The sequence below is a fragment of the Euprymna scolopes genome, chromosome 3, assembly GCF_053919585.1.
Source record: "Euprymna scolopes isolate OS-2025 chromosome 3, ASM5391958v1, whole genome shotgun sequence".
NCBI lineage: Eukaryota > Metazoa > Mollusca > Cephalopoda > Sepiida > Sepiolidae > Euprymna > Euprymna scolopes.
Window position 1 is genome coordinate 49,087,147 of NC_136484.1, and position 27,442 is coordinate 49,114,588.

Here is a 27,442-nt window from a genome sequence, read left to right on the forward strand (position 1 = left end):
AAAAAAACTGACTTATACAGAATATGGACCGTGCTGAAATAATGATTTTGCTCGAGAATTGATCCATCTTCTAAAAATGATCTAATTTTTCTTACAATTATAGTGGCATTGGTGAGAAGAGAAATAAGTTCATATATGTTGTACGATACCTGTCGAGAGTATGTTAAATTGTTTCATATGCGCATTTACATTACCTGTTTGATGGTAGGTAAAATTATTTTAAATATGTGCTGTACATTACCCGTCTTAGGGAAGGTAAAATTATTTAATATCCTGTAAATTACCTGTCTTTAGGAAGGTACAATTATTTCATACATATGTTGTGTAATACCCGTCCTAGGGTAGGTAAAATATTCTTTTGCTCGAGATAGCAAATGATACATAGACATCAAATTCCTCTATCCTAAGAATAATGGGTATGTTCAAAATCAACTTCGTTTTTCTCAGTTCTATACGATCCCAAGCAATGCTGGGTAGCCCTGCTGGTCTTCTTCTATTATGTAAATCTCAAATGTCGGCTTGTGTGTGTATTTATGTATTCGTATGTCCACTTAAAACTTTTGTCAGCCGCATCGAACTGGGTTGAAACCGGTACCATCTGAAAGAGCGATGTCTCAGACACATAATTTATGAAAATTAGAAAAAATTTTGTGGTGGTCAACTGGACCCTTTCTTGCAACGAGGGTTACTTTTCAGATTTTTGCAAGTCGTGCATGCGTAGCAAACTGAAAGTATATTTAAAAACATGTTTTTGCCGGGTCATGATGTTTAAAGTCGTCGTGATCCGATAGGCAAATGCGGTTGCCAGTAACATTTTTTTTCTCTTATTTTCCGTTTTTGCGTTTCCTATTTCGACTTTTTTTTAGCGACCACACGGGCACTCGTTGCTATTCATTCATTCATTATTTTTTTATTTATTTTTTTTAGGTGGGGGTTTCCAGCGCACAGGCAACAAAAAGTGTTCAATAGCCGGAGAATAGCTTCTTCTCTTCGTATCCCTTCCATTAGAATATCTGGTGGGGAGATTGTCACATGCTTCTATTTTTGGGCGGTTACATTTTCATGTTTTTTATGTGTTTTATTTTTGAAACTGTTGTGTGGGTGGGGGGTATCGATGAAAGTGCTCAATATCCTTAGTATAGCAACTGTGTCTTAACCGAACTTCGTGTCCACCCTGGGCAACGCCGGGTATCCATGCTAGTATAGAATAAGAGTGGAGTCTGATCAAAAATATAGTGAGAAAGAGTGAAAATGATAAATTTACTAAGAGATGATCACTTGGTGAATTAATTGTAGATTGTGGCTAATTACGTTTAAAAATGAAAGTTTTTCAAACATAACTCGATTCCAAAATTAAGGAATATTTTAGCTTGTATTTTGTGCGAGTAAAATATATAGAAAAAGCCATAAGAATATGGACGTTAATTAATTTAGCTTCGGTATAAGATATAAGTAATGCTGTATATTCATTGTTATACTTAACGAAACTTATGAAAAGTTATTTTATGAGTTTGCTGTTCACTAAAAATATTAAAATCTTAATGATTTTCCTAGTTTGTTATTTTCCTAATTTTTTTTTTTTTTTTAATTTTTAATTTAAAAATAATAAAATAATTTTAACATTTTTCAATCAATTTTATTAAATAACATTAATTTTATCGTTTTATTATGGCATTTTAATCAAACAGTTGCCTCCAATTCTCCTTGCAGTTAAAGTTGGTAATTGAGAAATCCCCTCCCCTATTAGACGATTATACAAATGTCATTGAATAATGATTTAAAATTGTTCTCAAAAATGTTCTTTGCTATATCTGGTAGATATAATCTAGCAAGGATACACATTCTAAGAAATTCATGGCATTTTTAAAATGATTGAAGATTCTTCAAATTTTTAGATTTGCTAGAATTATGATTAATTAAGTAAAAATATTTACATATCCCATGTTACATCTAATATATAATAGGCAAAATATGCGTGTGCGTTTGTATGTCTCGCAAAAACTTTTGACTCATGAGATTGGTATCATTTTCCAGCTCGATCCTTCGGATGACAAATATCGAAAAATTGGCCAAAAGCATTCATTCCCTCACCCTCAATTGGGTAGGGGGTTGCTTTTTTTGCCAATATTTTAGCAAGTCATCGTCACCGTTGGATTGATTACGTTTAATTCGAATGCTCTTGACTTCTGGTTGCACGATAGACATCGGCTAAAATGTTACTTTTTTTTTTTCCTCCTCCTTTGCATTACGGGTTCGAACCTGCCGGCCTACTACCACTTTTTTTTTTTTTTTTTTAACACTTCTCCCACCCAAACTGCCTAAGGTTGTTTTGACCTCTCCCCCCGGGGGGGGGGGTCCTTACTACACCTTCACACACCCAGGCAACGCCTGGTACCCTTGCTAGTCTAATATATAAAGGCAAAATGTGTTTATGTGTCTGCCAAAAACTTTCAACACACGCAAAAAAACAGACAAAATTGGTATCATTAGAAAGGTCGATATCTTGGAAGATATATATCCAAAACTTTGTCAAAAATATTAATTTGATCAGCAACTGGGCCGTTTTTTGCAAGGAGAGGTCAGTTTTTGCGTCAACATTTTTGCAAGTCATTCACACCTGGCGATCTAAACGTATATTATTTTGAAGACCTGCGACATCACAAGTGCGCCACGGCTAAACAGCTAACATAAAATAAAATACGCATCAAGTGCGCTTGAAAGCCAAATACAACGTAATATTAGAAAAATAAACAAATGTTTTACTTGTTTGAAATTTATCACAAATATATTTCAGAGGTATACTCCATCTTCATCTTGAGGCATATTTTATTCAAATTAAAACGTTTCTATAGGAACTCTCATCCTTGAAGCTAACATGTTAACTTTTTTCACCTCCTTTCACATTCGAGCCTGGCTACTGTGGCTAATTTTTTTTTGACTGTTGCACAGGTACTTGCTGCTATTTTGATTGAAAATTTTTTTTTTTTCTGAGGGTTGCTCAATAGCCTTATATATCACCTCTCCATACCCAGGCAACGCTGGGTACTCATGCTAGTATGTTAATAAAGTAATATCTTCTATATCGAATAAGTATAGATATAATTGTTTTTTTTTTTTTTTTCTTAGACACTGATATAAAAATTATTTCAGAATGGAAACTGAGACAAAAAGTGATAGCAGGTCTTGCATAAATTTTTGGTCTACAGACTTGAAACTTAACATATTGGCTGCGGAACCAATTTGATTTGGTTTTTAGCAAAAAAAAAAAACAGCTGCTAAAGGATCAAAATTGAAACTTACTGGGTTTAAGTCAAACTAATATGTACTATTTATGCATGTGCAAATATACATTTATTGTTTAAGTTGGTTAATTTGTAAAGGTTTGATAAGCATGTGGCTTTGGCTCATATGGTAGCAAAATAATGGTTAAGAGCAACATGTTTTGGTTTGGATTCTAGCTGATGGCACCCAAGTCATATTTTTTTACTTTTGAAATCACTGCTATATATTGGGTACAGTAAGCTACATTCCGAAGTGACTAACTTAGTCAATCCATTTTAATTGATTTCTTCTCAATCTCAACTTTGTCCAGACTGTTTAAGTTTTTTTTTTAACATGACATTTTGCAAATGACTTTGACATTTAATTGCAAGCTATCTTCAGTCATATAAATTCTTTCATATTTCAAGTACATTTCTACCGATTTTTCTTTATTTTTCCTAAATCAAATACAAAAACTGTTTTTAACTAAAGTAGATACTAATCTTGTCTTAAATAATAGAATTAAAACAACAATGAAGATGAGTGACTGGCCTCCGAAAAAGTACCTGCATAATGAGTTCATAGTGGAGAAAGGGTTGCATAATCTGCACATACTCATTTCTGCCTTGTGCACTGGCAAGGAGAATGTTTGGTCTTTTAGTTTTTTTTTTACCCCTAGACTTCTACGTCTTGAGTCTAGTTTACCTTAATATTTCATTATTGAGTTGATTTATCACTAAATATTTGACATCGATCAATATGTAGTTTTTGTCTTTAAATTTACTTTCTAATACTATTATCTTGTTTGCTATTAAAATTCAATTTTAAAAAAATATTATTTTAGGGAAATACTTTTATTAGACTTTTTAGTTGCAGTTTCACACAAAGGATATTTGATTTGTTCATTAATTAGGGTTTGTGTTACAGTAAAGTTTTTTTTTTTTTTTCTTTTTGTTGGAAATTTCAAGATTCTCTTTAGAAATTTATTTTATGTTAGGTTTTAATCTTTTGGATTTTTGTGTAACATTTTAAAAGTTAAGTTTGACAAATCATATTTTAAATGAAATATAAGGGAGGCAACTCTTTATTTCTTGTACATTTTTTGGTCAGTCCTTAAAATGAGTGCACTTTGTAAGAGTTTAATACTTTCTTTTGCATGTATGTAAATATATATATATATATATATATATATATATATATATATATATATATATATATATATAAATTTACACAATGCTTACATTGAAGGACAATGCCTATATATATATGCATCGACAATTATGTAATTTCCGTGTTATATTTTTATATTTTTTATATATATATATATTTATTTCAACTTTTGTCAATACATGAGTAGAGCTTAGTAGTAGTACAAAAATATACTTAAAGCAAGAAACATTGGTATTTAATTCCATCAAAGAAAATATACAGACAAAATTTGAAATGTTACTATTAAAATTCTGGATCTTATCACAATATACATAATAGATTATGCCACAAAGGGTGACTGGTAAAAGTGGGAGGAAAGGGAGATAACAAATGATTAAAAGGTGGGGAAGAGCGGATGAAAATGAAGGATTATTAAAGAAACAAATGTTGATCAAATAGTAAAACAAATATGTTATAGATTGCATTCGCCACAAATGGAACATTAGCAATGATGAGAGAAAGAGAGGTTTTCCTGTATTAATCAAAAAGTAATTAAACTTCAGTGCATTATCCATTAGGATGCATTCTGTGAAAAGTCACTTTTGATTTTAAGAATATTATTACAGTGGCCATGAAAAATGGGAAGAAGACTTTAAATAATTTATGACCTAGCTGCAAAGTATGCTGGTATTCCCTATTCTCAATGCTGCCATTGAGAAAAGGGTTTCTTATGACTTTTAGAAATTTAAGACTAAGATAATCCTTACTTTCAGGGTCTATCATACATTGTCAATTTAGTCTTTTTTAGGTGACATAACTTGAAAAAATAAACTTGGATTTTAAATTTTTTGGTTAAATTAGTGTTTTTGAAAGAAAACATCATCTATGGAAGTACAACTTGAGAAAATCTTATTTTCCAAAGAAATGTGAAATATTAGAAATCTATCAAAAATTAATGAAAGGGGTTTTCTTATTTCGATGACATCTGACAATATAAAAATCTATTTAAATTAGTTGGTACTATTAACAAAATGGATGTGAAATGAATGTCAAATATCAGTTGGTATTAATAGACTTACAATGCAATGTCCTCATCATATTTAGTGTTAATGTCCGTTTTGTATGCTTTCAAGTGTTGGATGACTTTCATAAACTGACTTCTAAACTAGCATATCTTTGGCCAGGTCTTATCTCTCTTTTTCTCAAGTTCGTTCTTATCATTTTCTATTCTATTATATCCTTTTTTTAGATAGTATACGGCATAATCATGTTGACACACCGGTTCCCGTCAGATCACCAAAGTTAAGCAACGTTGAGCCTAGTCATTACTAAAATGGGTGACCAATTTGGGAATCCAGGTGCTGTATGTAAGAGGACGTTAACACCTCCCTGCAAAAGTTGCAAAAATCTAACGTCGTCATCTCCCCTAACGGGAATATACATGCGACTGAGGGCCGCTTGTGAATTTCATACTCCCATGAAACTTCCTCATTCGGAGGAAGCCGGTTGAACCCTGAATAGGGTTGGTGCTGACTGCACTGCACACTGAATTGAACAACTTGAACATTTTTTTAGATATGATTTGTTTTGGGATTTCGGAAATCCATTTGATCCATTTTCCTTGATCTTCCCTTGTAAACTGAACTTGTTACTTGAACTGTTCTACATCTACTAACTTTAAAGTTCATATTGCACGTTGATTGTCTCATGCTCATATCATTTCTCTCCATACAACTCATGGCCTCAACTCTCACTGGCCAGGTTTCACTTTCATATATGACCACACTGCTCGCACATGCCTGATAGACTCTTACTTTGAGCAACAGTGGTAACATTCTGTTGGTTAATGAAATTCTCTGAATTTACCTCATCCACTCCTAACTTTTGCAATCATACTAATTCCACATTCCGTGGCTTTGCCATCCAAACATAGTTTCTCCGCATCTATCTCCATTGTCTAACACTTCTTGCACAAACCTGTTATTCTCTCAACTTACCTGTAATTTCACTACATTTGTGTACTCCATGCTTACAAGTACGACAAGAAATTTAGTTCACTCAACTTCTCTTCCACAAACCGAACTAAGGAATTTCCATCTTTTTTGGAGCTTTCCGCTACTAAAACCACTGATTATTATTTTTGTCTTGGTAACATTCACTCTCAAACACAAAAATAGTATTTCTTGAAATCCTTAACTTTGTCTTCCATTAAATTATTGAAATATAATTTTCATTCCAAATCCACTGTTGACTTCTACAAAAAATGCATGTCCAAACGTAGAATATAAACATTGGAATGGTCCTTTGGCACATGAATTGTTTCAAAGTAGACATTTTTTTGAGGTGCGAAAGCGCAACAAAAATGAAACTTTTTTTTTTTTTTTTTTCAACAAACACTTAAAAATGTGAGCGATTTTTCTTTTATTAATTTTTGTTTTATCCCATTGGCTACTGATTACAAAAAATAAATATTTAATAATTTTACGGTCAAACTGTCAAATCCAATGTCAAATTTTGTCCATTTTCAATCTTGTAATATTCATACAATTGCTAATTCAACCATCTTGTTAACCTTTATCTTGCATGGTGTTTGGTCTTGATCAATGAAGACTTATTAATAAGAGTGGTTATTTTTCAAAATGATTTTAAGATTTCAAATCTTTGCTAATTTTATTTGTCAATAAAAATGTCATTAAGCAGATTCTTAATTAACAATGATTCTAGGAGTTTGATTATTCTAGTATTTTTAATTAAAATTAAATTTTTAATTATTTTATGTGTCAGTGTATGCCTAAATAAAAACATAGCAAAACAATTGCAATCTTTTTATGTTTAAAATTGTTCTTTTTATTAATTAAAATAGGTGTTTTAAATCAGAAAAGTATCTTCGCATTAGCTTATTTGAGTCTATATTCGTTTAGTATTCTTTAATTTTTCTTTTACATATGCTGGCCGAGAAATTTTCGGAATAATCAATTGTCTGCATAGTATTGCTGATGCCAAAGTCTATTAAACTCGGAACTCCTTATTTTATAATACATAGGTTTATGAGAATTAAAAAAAAAAAAAGAAATGAAATCTATCCAAAGGTTGTGTGACTAGATGTTTTGCTCTCTTAATCAACAAATATTTCTCCTGATGAAGGGAAGTTCTCTCCTCAGAAAGAATTGTTGCATAAAAATAATTAATTTCTAACTCTATTTTATTTAGAAAAAATAATTTGTATTTTTTTCTGTGTCTATTAGAATTAGTTATTGATTTTCTATTATTGTTGCAGTAAAATAAAGAATGCTTTTTAATTCAAACTATCAAATTCCATGTTCTTTTTTTTTCTGGGCAGTTGCACAAATCAAAGATACTTTATTTACATTATCTTAGCTTAACCTACCCAGTGTTGCTTTGAATGTAGTTTTTCTTAGCATATTTTAAAAAATTATGCAGAAAAAGAAAAAAATTTTTAGTTGTAAATAAGGCAAATAATTTATTTAATTAAAGATATGAAGTTTTTTTCAGTAATTATTTAAAAATGTTTCATGTCAGATTGAAGTAATTTAAGATATAGCAACAATAATAAATGAAAACGGCCTTGTCAGAGCAAAGTTTGATTTTTCAGCTTAAATGCTATTTGGGTTGGACTTTGAAAATCTGATAATATAACTTTGTTAAATTTCATAAAAGGGCCTTCCTTTAAGTCTAGTTCTGTGTCCTCTTTCCAAAGCTTACTGATACCTGGGTTATAGGTATCTCTTTAAAAGTTAGATCATTTTAAATTTTCAAGATATTAATTGTAAATTAAAATCTGATGGAACATTTCATCAGCTTGTATTTTATTTTTTATTTTACTAAGCTCAAAATTTTTATTTTTTACTTATATTAAAAATCTTTATTTTTTTAAGAGTTGCTTTCAAGCATATTTTATTCCAGTAGTCAGAAATAAATTTATACCTTAGACATGATCTGTTTACACTTTACGAATTAAGAGTTTATTTTCTGATTATGAAAACCTATTTAAATTTATTATGTAACTATTTTTGTAATATTAAATTTCATTCTTTATTTGGTAAATAATTAAAAAATAAATAAATTGGCATTGGTGTATTTTAAACAGGGTTGCAGAGTCGGATGGTGAAAGTCCGACTCCTTGAATTCCTAGATTGCAGACTCCGACTCCTTTGATATCTTAGACTCCGACGCCTTGACCCCTATGTGAAAATCCATTCTGCAGATCCATATACGAGCCTCCCACACCTATTCAGCATGCATTTTATAATTACTTTTCATGTATATCATTTTTTATGTTTAACATTCATTGTATGATAAATATACTCATATATACACTCTACCAGCTCTATTTATTTATTTATTTAACATTAACTCCTAACAAGGCATATCACTACTTGGACGAAAAAGGCTACTTTTTGGGACCATGTCTAGGAAAGATTAGCAAGATGTCGGTTTATGTTACATTTAAACTTTTGCATATCAGTACGACCAGGAAAGCTGGTAGCAGGAAGGGAATTCTAAAGTCTAGTTGTTCAAGGGAGGAGACTATTAGAATAGAAAGCTTTTTGGCATCTAAGGACCTCAACAGTGAAGGGGTGAGATCTTATTGCTAAACGGGTTTGTCAGATATGTATGGGGTACAAGTGCAACGAGTTCATCAGAACACATTCCATTAAAACAGGCACAGAAATGTAACATTGTGATGCTGGGAAAAGAGCTGGAGCTTAGTTGATAAAGTGGGGCCGATTAGATTGACAATTCTTTTTTTAGAACCTATCCAAGATGGAGAGGCTAGTGGTAGATGCACCAACCCAGATGTGGCAACAATACTCCATGCACGAGCGAATGGTGGCCTTGTAGAGGTACAGGATACTCTCAGGTGTGAGTAGTCTTCTAGCTCGATAGAGGGAACCCACCATCTTTGCAGCAGTCTTTGCAATGTCCTCTATTTGTTCCAATTCATATTGCCCACAAAGTAAAATATGGTAAAATAGTCCCAAAAAAAGAGTTTGAAGGTAGAATTCTCAGGTAGGGTGTCTTGTAATTGTTAAAGGAGAGCAGCTTAGTTTTACTAGCATTAAATGTTACCATCTATTTGCATCCTCATTCAACTATGGTCTGGAGGTCATTTTCTAATGATTCTGCCATTGTCTTAGATTTATGTACATCTGTTCTTCCCTAATGCATGTTATAGAGCATTGTATCATCAGCAAATATACCCATCTTGGACACAATATTATCAGGGAGGTCGTTTTTGAATATCAGGAATAATAATGGTCCAAGGATCGACCCCTGAGATACTCCCGCATTAATGTTATGCTGCTTGGATGTATATCCATCAATGACAACCTGTATGCTTTTATTGTCTAAGATAGATCTAATTATATTTAGTATGCATCCAGTTATAACATACGGTTTAATTTTCATTAACAGCCCTTTGTGCCAGATTTTGTCAAAGGCCTTGATGTATCAAGGGCTACAGCTGTGGCTCCAACCGCTTTATCCAAAATATGGTAAATGCATTCACAGATAAATGTTAAAATATATCCAGTAGAACGACATTGCCTAAATCCATACTGTTTGTCAGAACGTTTGCTTTTGCGAGGTTGTGAATTAGTGCTTGATTATTAAGGTCTCAAAGATTTTAGTGAAGAGGGGGAAGAGATTAATGGGGCGATAATTGAGAGGGTCTGTTATTTTATCAGAATTCTTGTATATTGGTACCACAGAAGCCATCTTCCAGTTATTAGGGAAGCAAGATTCAGCAAGCCATTTATTGTAGAGCTTGGAAAGTATGGGGGCTAGCTCAGTTAAAAATTTCTTAATTAGTATAGCAGAGATGAGATCACGCCTTTGAGGTGTCTAAATTTTTTATGATATCGCAGACAAGAGAAGGGGTGATTTTTACATCATCTAATGCTGCTTTAGTCCGCATAGGGAAATTTGGGAGGGAGTTGTTTGTTGGCTCTAAGGTGGAGTTAGAGGCCTTCTCAGTTACTGTGCATGCAACCTTCTGGTTGTTGCTAAGTGGAGGAATTACTGATTGTCCTTTATTCACTACACTAGTATAGATTTTTCAGAAATCACAAGTTCCTATCTTTGGTGATTCTGTATGTTCCCTGATTATTTCAGCATGCATTCTTTTGGCTGTCACTATTTCTCTCTTACAGTGATTTCTAGCATCTACGAATTTTGCCTATTTGTATTTGACTTATGACGTACAAACTGGCGGAATGCATGCTGTCTTTGTGCCATAGCAGCTGCACAGTCACATGGGGGTGAGTGGGGTTTGCTATAATACTTCCGTGTGGGAACATGTGCTTCAATTCCCGCTTTGCACCATTCAGTTGTCTTATTGGCACACTGTTAAGCAGGAAGAGAGAAGAAGAGAGAAGATATCGGTCCATGAGGCATCTCTGATGTGTTCTCTAATGGTTTCCTGGTACCTTGTGGTTTTGAGCAATGATTCCTCACTTTGAGGTTGGGATTTAAATGTGATGTCAACTGATACCACTAGGTGGTCTGCATTTCCAAGTGGACTGTGGCATTAGTCACACAATCATCAGGTACTGTGGTGAGGAATAGGTCTAGAAGTGAAGCCTGCTGAGGTTCACGATCTGGTAGGTTAGTTGGAAACATTACTGTCTATGTGAGGGAATGGGCTATAGAGAAGCATTTAGTGGAGCGTCCAGCTGCATCTGTGTAACCTGAGAAACCAAGCCAATTTTTTATGGTGGATATTAATGTCACCAAACGCATGTATTTGGGCGTTACTATCTAAAGAGAGTGCTGCATCTATACTATCAAAGACATGACCGATTAGGATAAATCGTGACTTGAGGAAAAACGGCAGATAAAATATAAGTAACTAACGCAGTAATGAAATGTTAGTCAAAAGCACATAAAAGCCTGGTCATCCGATTCAAGATTTTTCTCTCTGGTTTAAAGGAGGGGGCTACGAATATGGACTCTAAGTGCGTGCATACATCTATCCGAGTCCTTACGGCAATGTCCTGTCATGTTAAAGTAGTTGGAGGGGATTGAAGAGTTTAAGTTTGTTTCACTTAATGCTAAGATATCCGGGGAATTAACTAAAAGGCTGATAGGCAAAGCAGAAATGTGAAAGCCGGCGATAGGAAGAGCCTATCAACTCCTTAAGCAAGTTACGTTTGCAAGCCGGGAATTTGTTTGAGTCACCAGCTCCAGGAAAGTTGTCAACCATGACTGAGGAGGCCTCCCTCTCTCAGTTTTGTTATCAGTTTTCTTTCTCTATGATGGATGATCTGACAAGATCTACGGATCCATCACACCGAGAGGGTTAACCATGCGCCTGGTTTCTACACCAGCCCCCGCATGGATGAAGATATTGAGTATCTTACTTTTTTCTCTATTCTTCATAAATAAGCGCAGGTTTGGAGATAGATTCCGCTCTCACATTTACAAGAAATTTTATCTTTCAAGTACTGAGAGAAAACCAATCTGCTCTAGCATAGTTTGTTTTTAAAATAAATGAATAGGATATTAATAATTACTTGAATATGTAAGAGAATATAAAGCAAAGAAAACAAAAGAAATGGTGGAACTAGATCTACATAAAGAGGTTCCACACAACACAGATATATAGATGCACTTAACGTTCTTCAAGTGACCAATGTGGTCTAGCTAAAAGACCAGTGTCTCCACGTGGAATGAATTGGGGTTCAAAGATTAGCGTTTATTTGAGAGCAATAAGAGTTGAGGATCTGCCTTAAGAGCCAAATGTGTGCTTTGATTTTAATACATCTTGGGCCCAACTCTCTTACTGATCTACATCAATGATTTTCCAAATCACATCCTAAGATCATTCTTTTATTTAATTGAAACGATAAAATTTCAAATTTCTATATTAATAATTTAAAACATACAAACTCATTTAGCAAAGGTGATGAATGCTAGAAAAGAGGAGCGTATCTCCAATTTTTCTGTTGTGTATATACATATATTGCTAACTATTACTAATATATTATAAACAAATGACATGCGAGAAAAATCTGGGAAAATAGTTTAAATCAGATAGATAGTACAGAAAATAGAAATGGAAATAAAATAATACAATAAAATAAATTTTTTAGTAATATCTATTTTAAAGGCAGATTAAGGAATGGTTAAAATTTTAAATAGATTTAAAGCTTTTTTTAAATGCAAGTCCATCTTACAAAATTTCATTATCATGTTTTATTGTATAACATGGGGAGTAGACTCGCATAGTTAAAATGAATTCAGGTAAGAATGGGAGTTTGGAAATGTGGTTTAAAATACACTATAAATACATCTAAAAACACAAACTAAATTTAAAGAATAAGTTAAAATAACAAAGGAATAAAAAAAAATTACAATTAAATTTTATGCTTTCAGTTTAAAAGGAACTACAATATTTCAGTATAGGGAAACCTCTTTAGGCCATGGCATTTCAAAGCCAAACGCTTCTCTTCAGAAGAGGGGAGTAAAGACACATATAGAGAGAAATTTTTAAAAAGATACTATCACCTTTATGAAAAGAGGATCAAAGGAAAAATGGGAAGCTGTATTGAGACTAAAGCCGATTCTAAGACTGCCAGCAATCACTGTAAAAAAAAGTAATAAAGAATGTGAGAGAGTTGTATGCTCAGTCTGTTAAGTCCAAAGTAGCTGAGCAGCAGCTTGATTGCCACCAGTTTTGGCAAATAGAAAACAGGATCCTGAACAGAATTATCTGCTCTATCGCAACCATCATCAATGGACCTGCGTAATCTCATCAGCATCAGACAAAACCAAACTCTTTGACAAGAACTTTGCAACTAATTATACCCTATGCTACTAAGGCTGTCAACCCCTCGTATTTCGTCTTTTATCAGAAAACATACTGTGACATACAAATATGTGTGTGATGATGCAATGCTAATCAAAAACCTTGATTCCAGTAAAGCAACTGACCCTGATGGCATTTCAATTATAGTGCTGAAAATGCTTCAACCAGAACTAATTCCCATACTTACAAAGCTGTGTAAGCATTGTCTTAAAGAGAATTGTTTCTCAGCACCCTGGAAAACCTCACCAGTATGCCCTGTATTTAAGAATTCAGGTGATCGATCATCTTCCTCTCAGTACAGACCAATAAATCTCTTGTGTGTCATAAGTAAGCTGCTGGAATCTGTGTTAAATAGAGAAGTAGTCAACCACCTCAGCAAAATTAACCTTAGTGACATGCAATATGCTTTCCATTCTGCTAGATCTACAGCAGATGTGGTAACGGTTATATCTCATAGGATTAGCGAATCTCTCAACGGAGTCTACCTTTCTAAGGCAATTACTCTTGACATATCAAAGACCTTTGATAGGGTATAGTATAAAGGCCTACTTCACAAGATGTCCGGCTACAGTATAGCTGGAAATGTTTTCTCAATTATTAAACCCTTTCTCTCTTATAGGTTCATAAGAGTAGTGGTTGATGGGCAGAAATCAGAAGCTCACAGTATTAATGCCAGAGTCCCTCAGGGGCTCATCTTGGGCCCAATTCTCTTACTGATCTACATCAATGATCTTTCAAATCACATCCTAAGATCATTCGAAGACATTCATTCTTATGACATTACCATCTATGTCAACACAGCAAAGGCCGTAAATGACCAAGTTCTCTCAGATTCTCTCTCCTCTGATCTGGAGCATGTGGTGCAATGGGGAAAGAAGTGGCTAGTTACTTTTAATACATCTAAAACCAAGCTTCTATCTTTATATCATCAACGCTCTGATCTCCCATTTGGTATCAGTTGAAATGAATGGCTCTCGTCTTGAGGAGGCTCTGTTTTAAAAGCTTCTGGGCTGGACAAATGGTGGGATCTTTCTAGCGCCCCAGTAGATATCTCACTGCTGATGCAATTCTCTACCTAAGTAAGAGTCCGGTACATCCACAGATTGAGTACTGTTGCCACATCTGGGCAGGAGCTGCTGGAAAACTCTTATGCTTCGGCAAAGTTCAAGATAGACTTCGTAACCTGGTTTTCTCTTCCCTGCAACCTCTTTCCCACAGAAGAGACATTACAAGCCTGTCTTTACTCTATCACTATTTTCATGGCAGGTGCCTGTCTGAGCTCCAATCTATGGTCCCCCCTCGCCAGACTTTCATGAAAAACACTCGTCTAGCTGAAACCACTATCAAGAATTTCTCCCACTCTTTTTCTGTGCCTAATCTTAAACGTAGATTCCATGAACAAAGCTTCTTTCTTATAACTGCACACCTGTGGAACTCTCTTGCATTTGCCTGCGTCCCAGCTGACTACAATTTAATCATATTCAAGTCCAACATAAACAAATTCTTGATGAACCATCCCCTTAAGTAATCCAATTTACCAAATTTCCGCTACTAACGATTACTAGGACATTGTACCATTGACTTCTGTACATTCAGTAACCATTATCCTCGAGTGACTTTTGGGCCTTGATAAGTGGTGACTCCTATGTAAAAAAAAAAAAAAAAAGCTATAAAGGGCTTATAGTGCCATGGGTTTCTTCTTATTGATTTATGCCTATTATTTTTTTTGAGTGGGGGAGATAAGATCGTAATCCTAGATCGATCCCGGACTAATCCAATTGCCAAATTCCATTTGATTAAGTAACTGGATAACTTGCAGATTACAATCTGATTGTTATTCACAGTGATCCCACTCAAAGATAGAACTTTCATTGATCTTGTATAACGTCAAAACGAAAACAGTTGTCCAGACAGGATTTGCAGTGATCTGACAGACCGAAATATCTTGATGAAGTGGAAGCATTACAATACAGTACAAAATAAGATATCTTAAAAATAAAAGCAAAACCATACAAAAACTGCTAAATTGTACAAACCACTGATTAAGAAACAATTAAGTTATCACTTATTCACCAAACCTGTTTTCCTGCTCTTATTTACTTATACTGCTTCCCTCTTTTTGGAAATCATAATTTATCATTCTATGACTAAGTGTAATGTTTAAATATAAGGCCTATACTGGCCACATGTATATTGTTACTGATGCATGGTACTAAAATAACTGGCACAAATGTTATTTCCAAATGTCTGCTTTAAAGGGGTAATGCTTTGCCTCCAAGATGCCTTCCTGTCTGTTTTGCATGATAAACATTAAAGTCCTTATACTCTTAAATCCTCCCCCAAATCCCTGTATTGTATATTAATGCTGTATTTTTGTAAGTATATCATCTCTCCTGTTTCAACTCGACAAGAAACTAATTGCTCTTCTCCTCAAGCTGATATAAAATCAAATACTTTGCACGTACATTGGGGGGAGGGGTTATGTTCTGGTCCTGAACTTTAGAAGGCTGACCTTTTCAAAATTGATAAATACTAAACATCTATAGATTTCTATTGCTATGGGATACATTAGCTTAACCTATATTTATACTCTATAGAATATCTATAAAATAGATAACTAAGAGCCACAGTTTGTTCCCAGATTATAAGTGATCTATATTAACTAGCAACTATATCTTTCTTTCATTAGATTGGTGATTATCTTTACATGAAAACTAACACCTAAAGCACATTTCGAAATGCACCCTAACCCTTATACTATAATTTTCCAATTAGTCACTAATCCATAAACCATATATTCACCTTTAATCTACACCCACACACTCATACATACCTCCTTTAAAAATGTAACCAATCTTAATCCTATTCTGAGGAGTGTAACTTCAAAGCAGATATTCTTTGATACTAACTCTATCACTCCTATCCATGTGGGAGCATAGAAATACCTGGCTTTGGAACCAGGTGCAGGGAAAACCCTCTCAGTGCTAATGGACCATAAGATCTGGTTAGGTCATCCATCTAGGATAAGGAAAACTCCGATTTGTAAACCTGTGCCACTAACCTCATACGTCTTGGCACCAAACAGGGGAGGGAGGCCTCCTCATTCCTGGACGACAACCTCCCTAGAGCTGGTGACTTGATCAATCTGCCTATCTATACTCCATACTCCTTCTTTGCCTATTAGCCAGAAGCAGAGATGTGGTCGCAAGGCCTCATTAGAGCCGCCAAGTGCTTAGCCTTGTTTCCTGACTAGGGCAATGAATGCTGTCCCCCACATTTGCCGTATTCCCTTCCCCTATACCTGGGCATCTTGGGGGTGCTTATTTACCATATATGCTAACAGGATTGAATGGGCCACTCCTGCCGGATAGGTTTGAGGGTACCAGTTTGACAGTTGCTGGTTGCTGTTTCCAACTGACAGTACAGGAGCCCTAACTCTTTGATAGCACTAAGAGCGGCTGTTCTATCATCAGTTTGTAATATCGGGATAGTTGTAGTGCCATGTTGTGCATGAAAAGGCACCCTGCACTCATCTCTGGTGGACATTCCCGGGGCCACATTCCTGTAGATGAGCCGGCTGATGGTCTACGCGTGTTGCATGATGGTGGCTCTGCATATCCATTTTGCCTAGCAACTCAATCTAGATCTGAAACTACGAAATAGAATGAAATGACAGCTCAATCCCCCAAAAAAACATTCAAACCAGACACACCCACGTCTCCTCCCTTGAAGCTTGCATTTACACATATCCGAGGACTTAGAACTAATTTAGATGATGTAGAGTCATTTCTCCTAGCAAACTCCCCAGATATCTTAGCACTAAGTGAAACTAACTTGCACTCCTCTATCCCCTCTAACATCTTTAACATGTCTGGTTATCTTACACTTTATCGTAAGGACTTTAACAGGAATGGACTAGGAGTCTATATTTGTAACACCCTCCCCATGTCTAGGGAATCTAAACTAGAATCAGGTGACCAGGCATTCATGTGCTTTAAACTAAATTTACAACATCGCATTAGCTACCTGTATTTTCTTTATTGCTCTCCATCAACCCAGGACTGCACTATAATCAATCATGTCTCTGACAGCATAGATGTAGTACTCTCCTCTGACACTAGCGCCCAAATACATGTATTTAGTGACTCCAACGCCCACCACAGAAATTTACTTGGCTTCTCTAACTACACTGGCACAGCTAGTAGCATCATCCATAACTTTGCTATATCCCATTCCTTGACACGGACAGTAACATTCACGATCCGTCTCCCAGATCGCCAGGACCAGCAAGCCTCGCTTATGGATCTATTTCTGACAAGAAATCCTGAGGATTGTGTAACAAATGCTGATTGCACACTTAGGAATGCTGATCATGCTGTGATAATGATAGGATCACTCTAAACTCTCGACTCCAAGTTGAAGAGCCATTGCTCAAAACGACAACATACTAAAATAAGGCTGACTGGGATGCCATTAGAGATCACATAAGAGACAATCCATGGGGAAATTACAGAATAATTCGTAGCAACAATTGAAGCACATGCTCCTACATGGCACTTCTATAGCAAACCCCACTCTCCCCAATGGTCTACTTCTACTTGCACAGCTGCCATTGCTCAGAGGCAACATGCATACCAAAGATTTATCCAGCATAAGTCCTGTACAGACAAAGTATATAGAAGCTAGAAGTGGTACTAGTTTTCAAAAATTCTAGCGAAAGAACTGACCCAGTAAATTATCGTCCCATTAACCTCTTCCCACTTTTTGACAAAATATTTGAGACCATAATTAACCAAGTTCTAGTCCATCACCTTACAGATGCTAAACTTCTGACTGACCAACAATATGGATTTAGGTAAGCGCGTTTCACAGCAGACATCCTAACGGTAATCTCTGAACGTATATACCATTCACTGGACAAAGCGGAGGAGGGTAGAGCGGTAGGTCTAGATGTATTTAAGGCTTTTGACAGGGGATGGCATGAAGGTCTTCTCAGGAAAATCAGATCATACGGTATCACTGGAAGAATACTTAACATAATTAAATCCTTCTTAGATAAGAGAAAAATCCAGGTTGTTCTCGACGGTTGTACATCTAAACAATATGATATAAATGCAGGAGTGCCTCAGGGGTCTATCCTTGGACCTCTATTATTCCTAATATTCATAAATGACCTCCCTGACAAAATTGTTTCTGTGATGGGTATATATGCTGATGATACCATGCTCTATAACAGACACGACAGGAAAACAAATGAACACATATCTAAAGAAATGGCAGAAACACTAGAGGATGACCTCCAATCTGTAGTGGAATGGGGACAAAAATGGATAGTCACATTCAATGCTGCCAAGACTAAACTTGTTTCCTTCAATAATTACAAGAAACTTTCTCTACCACCAATAGCAATGGCCAATGACTCTTTATCTGAAAGTTCATCTTTTAAACTCCTTGGCCTAACGTTCGCAGGAAACATGAGTTGGAACAATTACATTGAAAGCATTGCCAGGACTGTTGCGAAGAATGTAGGTTCTCTGTACCGTGCTAGAAAGCTACTGACGCCTGAAAGTATCCTGTACCACAATAAGGCCACCATTCGCCCATGTATGGAGTATTGTTGTCATATTTGGGCTGGTGCATCTGCTACTAGTCTCTCGCTCCTAGACAAGGTTCAAAAGAGTCGCCAATCTGATAGGTCCTGAACTGTCATCCAAGCTTCAGCCTCTGTCCCATCGACGAAATGTTGCATTCCTCTGCCTGTTCTACAAGTACTTTAACGGTGCTTGCTCTGACAAACTGCAAGCACTTGTACATCCTCGACGTAAATACCCTCGACAAACCCGACAAGCAGCTAAATCCCACCCCTTCACAGGAGAAATCTAGATGTAAAATAGCCTTCTACTCCAGTAGTTTCTTCCCCAGAACTGCTGGACTTTGGAATTCCCTTCCAGGTCCCTGCTTCCCCAACTGTACTGACATGCAGAAGTTCAAGTGTAACGTGAACCGACATCTTGTAACCCAACTCCCTACATACTACCCCTATAGCTTATGTCCCTAATAGTAGCCCCCTTCATCAAAGTGGCAACATGCTTTGTTTGGGGTGAAAAAAAAAGAAAAAAAATAATTGTAAGAAAGAAGTAGCAACAGCTAAGAGTGAATATACTGAAACCACCAGGAAACACATTGAAGCGCAGAAATTAGGAACTGTAGATTTCTGGAAAATCTGCAATAGTGTAGTAAATAATGGGCAATCGACAATACCCCACTATCCAACAATCATGAGGTTGTTTGCACAGTAACTGAAAAAGCTAACATGTTTGCCCATTATTTTCCCTCAAACTCTACCTTGAACCCAGCAAACCATTCTCTCTCTGATTTTCTCTGGACAGAAACCACACTAGATGATCTGAAAATCACCCCTTCTCAAGTACATGATATCATAAAAAACCTAGACACATCAAAAGCATGTGGACCTGATCTCATCCCGGCTATGCTATTAAAAAAATGCTCCGCTGAGGTTGCTCCAGTTCTCTATAAACTTTTTAACAAATATCTTAACGTATCTTGCTTTCCTGACAGCTAGAATACTGCTTCTGTGGTACCCGTTTAAAAAATCTCTGACGAATGAACTGACCCATTAAATTATTACCCAATTAACTTCCTCCTGCTTTTCGCCAAAATATTTGAGTCTTTAATTAATCAAGCTGTAGTCCACTACCTTACAGCTGTTAAACTTCTGTTTGACCATCAATATGGATTTAGGCAAGCCCGTTCTACTGCAGATGTTCTAACTGTAATCTCTGAACATATATACCAAGCACTGGATAAGGCAGAGGAGGGGAGGGTAGTAGTCCTATATATAGCTAAGGCTTTTGACGGTATGGCACAATGGTCTTCTCATGAAAATAAAATCTATGGTATTACTGTACGAATGCTTAACATAATTAAATCCTTTTTAAATGAGAGAATTCAGGTTTTCCTCGATAGGCGTAGGTCCAAACAATATGATATAAATGCAGGTGTACCTCAGGGCTCGATCCTTACCTGATAAAATTGTCTCTGACATGGATATATTTGCCGATGTCCCCATGCTCTATAGCAGGCACATAGATGGTAATGTTCAAAGCTGCCAAGACAAAGCTTGTTTCCTTTAATAATTACATGAAACCTTACCAACCACCAATAGCTATGGCTAATAATACATTACCTCAAAGTACTTCGTTCAAACTCCTCGGCTTAACGTTCAGAGAACATGGGTACCTCTACAAAGCCACCATTCGCCCATGTATGGAGTACTGCTGTCACATTTGGGCTGGTGCATCTGTTACTAGTCTCTTGCTCCTGGACAGTGTTCAAAAGAGAGTTGCCAACCTGATAGATCCTGAACTGTTATCTAAGCTTCAGTCCCTGTCCCATCGACGAAATGTTGCATCGCTTTGCTTGTTTTACAAGTATTTTAATGGTAGATGCTCTGACGAACTACAAGCTCTTGTACCCCCTCGATGAAAATACCTCCGACAAACAGTGAAGTGCCACCCCTACACAGTTGAGATCCCCAGATGTAAGAAAGCCTTCTACTCTAATAACTTCTACCCCAGAACCGCTAGACTTTGGAATTCTCTTCCGGGTTTCTGCTTTCCCAACTGTACTGACATGCAGAAGTTCAAGTGTAATGTGAACAGACATCTTGTGACTAAACTCACTACATAGTAGCCCTAAAACTTAGGTCCCTGATAGTAGCCCCCTACAACAAAGTGGCAATGTGTCTTGTTTGGTTAGAAAATGTAATTAAAAAAAAAACAAAAACACTGGTAAAACCAAACAGAAAAACCATGTAAGTAAAAGTAAAAATAAATAAATAAATAAATAATAAATTCATTGGACTGGAGTTGGAATTTTTTATCCGACTCCGATTCCTTGTACTTTTAGAAATCCGACTCCGACTCCAGCTAAAACCTCCGACTCCGACTTCGCAACCCTGATTTTAAATGTTTTAAAATATTAGATGCCTTTTTTAATTTGTCAGTCCTGGTTTTACTTAGTTTTACTTTGTTTAACTGTACTAAACTAACCTTGTCCGTGAGTTATTTTCTACTTTCATTTTTCAATTTTTTTAAATAGCATTTTGAAAGTTTATTAATTTAACCAAATTACTATAAAACTGTAACAGACTTTGTTTTAATGTCTATAAAATTATTCGATGTAAAAAAAAAAAAAAAAAAAAATCATTTTTATTATTTTGATGAGGATTGACTAAGAACGTTAAAGCAAGTTTAAATGACATTTTATTTGACTGATAAAATGCTTTTAAATTTTTCTAAGATTTTTCAAGATCACAAAGTAATTAAAAACTTAGCGATTTTTAAGAGGTTTTTAGTACTTTATGATTTGGCTTTTTTTTTTTTTTTTTTTTTTTTTGTTAGTGGATTAGAAAAAAAGGAAGTTCTATAGAGGCAAGAAATGCATGCATACAGACCCATGAAAAGTGATCACAATTTTAATATAAATTTATTTAAATTCTTTAAATAAATTTCCTGCTTTTTAAATGCTCTCTTTTTCAATGTTAAAGAGATAATGCGTTTGCACTGAAAAAGAAGTCAATATTTTGATTGTAGTTATGACCGCAAACAATGCTATACAAAACAATTTCATGTTAATTATTAACTGGAGAAAAATAAAGCCTTCAATAAACAAGATATTTGCTAATCATATTCTTTGTCATTCGATCATTTTGAGTCATTTTTACGATTTTTAAAAGATCATTTAAATTTGCCATTTGTTGCAAAATAATTACTTCAAATTGAGAAGGAACATATCCGGTCATGCCGAATTGCACAATAAAAACCTGGGATGATATCAATCATACAGGAATTTATTTATAAAGAGTTTATTTTGGAACTTGGTAAATACAAGTTTTATTTTATTTTTTATTATTTATTTATTTATTTATTTATTTTTTACAAAGGAATCACCACTTATCAAAATCCAAAGGCCACTCAAGGATAAGGGTTAAAGAGTGTACAGTAGTCAAAGGGACAATATTATAGTAATCATTAGAAGTGTAAATTTGGTAAATTGGATTACTTAAGAGGAATGGCTCATCAAGAACTTGTTTATGTTGGACTTGAAGATGGCCATATTGTAGCCAGCTGGAAAGCAGGCAAACAAGAGTTCTATAGGTATGCAGTTCTAAGAAAGAAATTTTGTTCATGGAATCTACATATAAAGAGTGGGGAAAATTATTGATAGTGTTTTCAGCTAGACGAGTGTTTCTCGTGACTGTTTGACAAGAGGGGACCATAGATTGGAGCCCAGACGAGCACTTGCCATGAAAATAGTGATAAAGCAGAGACAGGCTCGCAATCTCTTTTCTGTGTGAAAGAGGTTGCAGGGAAAAGCATTCCTCACTAGGCTGCAAAGTCTATTTTGAACTCTGTCAAGGCAGGATAAGGTCTTTTTAGCAGCTCCTGCCCAGATGTGGCAACAATACTCCATCCTTGGACACACCTGGCTCTTATATAGGTAAAGAATTGTATCAGCAGGTAGATATCTACTTGATCGATAGGAGGATCCCACCATTTTTCCAGCAACTATGGCAACGGATTTGATGTAAGTGTTCCATTTCAGACCAAGAGTAAAAGTCAGACCCAGAAGCTTGTCAAAACATGGAGCCTCCCCAAGATAAAAACTATTCATTTCAACTGATGCCAGATGGAGATTAGCATTACTTCATATAATAGAAAAAAAGGAATAATCAGCAGTTGACTGTTTAACTTAGTTTTAGCGGGGTTTGCACAACTACCAGTAAAAATAAGTGATTTATTTTAAAAATGTTGGTGCTTTTTTTTTTTTTTTTTTTACAAAGGCATCACCACATTATCAAGGCCCAGAGGCCACTCAAGGATAAGGGTTAAAGAGTGTACAGTAGAAATTGGACAATATAGTAATCATTGGTAATGAAAATTTGGTAAATTTGATAACTTATATGGAACGGCTCATCAAGAACTTATTTACTTTAGACTTGAACACAACCATATTGTAGTCAGCCGGAAAGCAGGAAAACGGAAGACAATTCCACAGGCGTGCAGTTCTAAGAAAGAAGCTTTGTTCATGGAATCTACGTTTAGGTTTAGGCACAGATAAAGAGTGGGGGGAATTATTGATAGTGTTTACAGCTAGACGAGTGTTTCTTGTGAAAGTTTGGCGAGGGGGGACCATAGATTTAAGCTCAGTCGAACACTTTCCATGAAAATAACGATACATCAGAGACAAGCTCGCAACATCTCTTCTGTGAGATAGAGGTTGCAAGGAGGAGAAAAGGACATCTCCTACGAGGCTACGAAGTCTATTTTGAACTCTATCAAGGCAGTACAAGTCCTTTCTAGCAGCTCCTGCCCAGATGTGGCAACAGTATTCCATCCTTGGACGTACCTGGCTCTTATATAGATAGAGAATAGCATCAGCAGTGAGATATTTACCGGATCGATAGAAAGATCCCACCATTTTCCCAGCGGCCTTGGCAACAGATTTGATGTACGTGTTCCATTTAAGATCAGGAGTAATGGTCAAGCCCAGAAGCTTGTCAAAACTTGAGGCCTCCAGAAGACGAGAGCCATTCATTTCAATTGATGCCAAATGTGGATTAGAATGTTGATGATGTAAGGAGAGAAGCTTGGTTTTAGATGCATTAAAAGTAACCAGCCACTCCTTTCCCCATTGTACTACATGCTCAAGATCAGAGGAGAGAGAATTGGAGAGAACTTGGTCGTTTACTGTCTTAGATGTGCTACCATAAATGGTAGTGTCGTCAGCATAAATGTCTACAAATGATGTAAGGATGTGATTTGGAAGATCATTAATGTAGATCAGGAAACGAGTTGGGCCCAGGATGGACCCCTGAGGGACACCGGCATTAATACTGTGAGCTTCTGATTTTTACCCCTCAACTACTACTCTTATGAACCTATCAGAAAGAAATGATTTAATAATTGAGAAGACTTTTCTAGCTATACCATAGCTCGCGATCTTATGAAGTAAACCTTTATGCCATACCCTATCAAAGGTCTTAGATATGTCAAGAGCAATTGCCCTAGAAAGATTGCCACCGTCGAGAGATTTGCTAATCCTATGTGATATAACTGTAAGCACATCTGCTGTAGATCTAGCAGACCGGAAACCATATTGAGTGTCACTAAGAAGGTTATTTTTGTTGAGATGGTTGATTACTTCTGTATTTAACACAGATTCTAGCAACTTACTCATGACGCACAGGAGACTTATTGGCCTGTACTGAGAGGGGGATGAGCGATCACCTGAATTCTTAAATACAGGGCATACTGATGAGATTTTCCAGGGAGATGGGAAACTATTCTCCTTAAGACAACGTTTAAACAGTTTTGTAAGTATGGGCGCTAGTTCAGGTTGAAGTTTTTTGAGTACTATAATTGGAATACCGTCAGGGCCAGTTGCTTTACTGGAATCAAGGTTTTTGATAAGCTTGGCAACATCACGTACAGATATACGTATATCACATAGCGTGTTTTCTGATACAGGAGGAAATATTGGGGGTTGGCGGCCTTGGTCGCAAAGGGTAGAATTAGCTGCAAAGTTCTTGACAAAGAGTTTAGCTTTGTCTGATGCTGACGAGATTACCTCAGGTCCATTGATAATAGTTGGGATAGAGCACACGCTTCTGTTCCGGATTCTGTTTGCTATTTGCCAAAACTGGTGGGAACCAAGCCGCTGCTCAGCTACTTTGGACTTAACAGATTGAGCATACAACTCTCTTGCGTTCCTTATTACTTTCTTACAATGGTTGCTGGCAGTCCTGAAAACGGCTTTAGTTTCCATACATCTATTACGTTTGAAGCAGTGGAAAAAGTGATTTCTGTGCGCAATGGCAGCGGCACATTCTGGAGAGAACCATGGCTGACTGTTAGGTTTTTGCTGAAACTTTTTCGAGGGTATGAAATGGTCAATACCTACAATTAACCATTCCGTCAGGTCTAATACTATAGAGGACACATCCTTTTTAAACATTGATTGCAGAGGTAGATCAGATATAAATGTACGGAAGCTATCCCAGTCAGCCTTAGTGTATCGATATACTGTACGATGGAGAGGTACGTCTGGGGACTTATTACATTTCATTTTTATCTTAATTGATACAACAGAGTGGTCGGAAGATCCAAGAGGCGACAGAACAGAAACTGAACATAGTTCAGGGCAAGTTGTGAGAAAAAGGTCTAGTAGGCTCGCATACTGGCCGTCATTGTCGGGCACACGGGTGGGTTCCTGAACAATCTGAGTGAGGTCATAGGCAATGGAGAAATCATGACAGAACCTCCCCTCATCATTTTAATTATTTAATCCCTTAAAGCATTTTTATATTCATGAGATGTGTTTAAATTACAGGATTTAAGTTTCAAAATTAAATATTTCGTCATTATAGACAACTAGATATAAAAGTAATTCAGGGTGAATAAACATTAGAATACTTCCAAAATCACATTTAAATGGTTTGATATTTCAAATTAATTTTTCTCTTATGTAATTTAGATTTCTTATTGCAATACTTATAATCATAAATTTCATCTTTAAACGATTGGGTATATTCGTTAGTTGTGAATATGTTCACAAGTTAATAGTAAAAATGCTAATTGTGGAAATTCCCAGATTGAGTAAAAATAATTCTCTGGGTAAATCTATCAAGCGCTTTTTTTACAATCAACCGGTATGAAAAAGTCTTGTATTTTTCTTTAACAAACAAATAGTTTAAAAACGTGTTTGTTACTTGCTACGTGATAACAATATAAGTTTCATCTGTGTCGTTTACATTAACCTTTATCCTCGAGTAGCCTTTGAGTGGTAAATCATTAAAATGAAAAAGACAACACCAGCACACTTAAAAACTTTGTTATTAAACTGCATCATATCCATCGGCTAGCTATTTTTATCCTTAACCCCCAAAATCAAGATATTAGACCAGTTCCTGTAATAATTCAGTCCCTTTGATTTTGCAGTGTTAGTTTAGTTCTGTGCAGTTCTAGGAGGTCCACCCTCCCAGGTCTTGCCCTCTTTCTTTGAGGAGGGGTTAGTTTATTGCCAATCATCTGAGGCACCCTTACTGGAGAATGCAGACGGGGCTGCCCAGGCACTTTTTGCAGGTCAGTGTACCCCTTCTGTAGGGCACTGATTTATCAATCCTATTTTCTGACCCTAGTGTTCTACCCCCTTCCCCATCCATTCTAAAGATTTAATTATTTAAAAATGCAACATTTTTTGTCAGTGTGATTGTAATGAAGCAGCAGATGTTATCCTCTTTGCCATACTAATGCATATTGCGAATTGGATTCTTGTAAACGTCTGGAAAGGCTGGACAAGAAATTTATGCAAACCACCAGAATATTCTGAATGTTAGTCAATCAGAATGCAACAACAAACATGATTAGCCTATAAGAAGCCAAGCAGACGGCTTTTAATAAATTGGGAGTAAAGGAAAAAAAAACAAAAAAAAACTCTAGTTATTAATTTTAAATCATGGAACAGCACATGGTAATTAATCTAACTATGCTGGACAAGTTAGTACAGACGGCAGAACAAGTTGTACTGTCAACAGAACAAACTGATAACGTGAAATGACGTGCCGGACATAGCCACAAAAAAAAAATCTGAAGAGAATGTGGGGTGGGCTTGGAACATACTGTTACTAATTGGAGTAAAAAGAAAATGAATTTTTAATTGTGTGAGAAAAGTTTCTACATTTTTCCACAAAAAAATAAAAATATTAATTCAGAAAAATTATTGTAAGTTATATTTTATTTTATTGCTCTTCCATTTTTTTGTAATTCGTATCCGATAAATGTTATTTTCTGTTTCCTAGTGTTTTTACAATTTTTCTACATTGGAGTCACCACTTATCAAGGCTTGGAGGCCACTTGAAGATAAGGGTTAATTGAGTGTACAGTAGTCAAAGAAACAATATAGTACTCGTTAGTAGTGGTAAATTGGATTACTTAAGGGGACGGCTCATCAAGAGCTTGTTTACATTAGATTGAAGACTGAGCTGGAAAGCAGGCAAATGGAAGAGTTCCACAGGTGTGCAGTTCTAAGAAAAGAGCTTTGTTCATAGAATCTACGTTTAGGTTTAGGCACACATAAAGAGTAGGGGGAAATTATTGATAGTAGTTTCAGTTAGATTAG

General features: G+C 35.8%; 1 protein-coding gene and 1 pseudogene across 2 annotated transcripts in view; both read left to right on the forward strand.

Annotated features, from left to right (window-relative positions):
* The window catches only part of LOC145254864 (N-alpha-acetyltransferase 16, NatA auxiliary subunit-like), an 85,969-nt gene that overhangs the window by 7,274 nt on the left and 51,253 nt on the right, over positions 1 to 27,442 (forward strand). The gene's annotated exons all lie outside the window — the stretch shown is intronic.
* Positions 5,663 to 5,780, forward strand: LOC145263744 (5S ribosomal RNA; annotated as a pseudogene).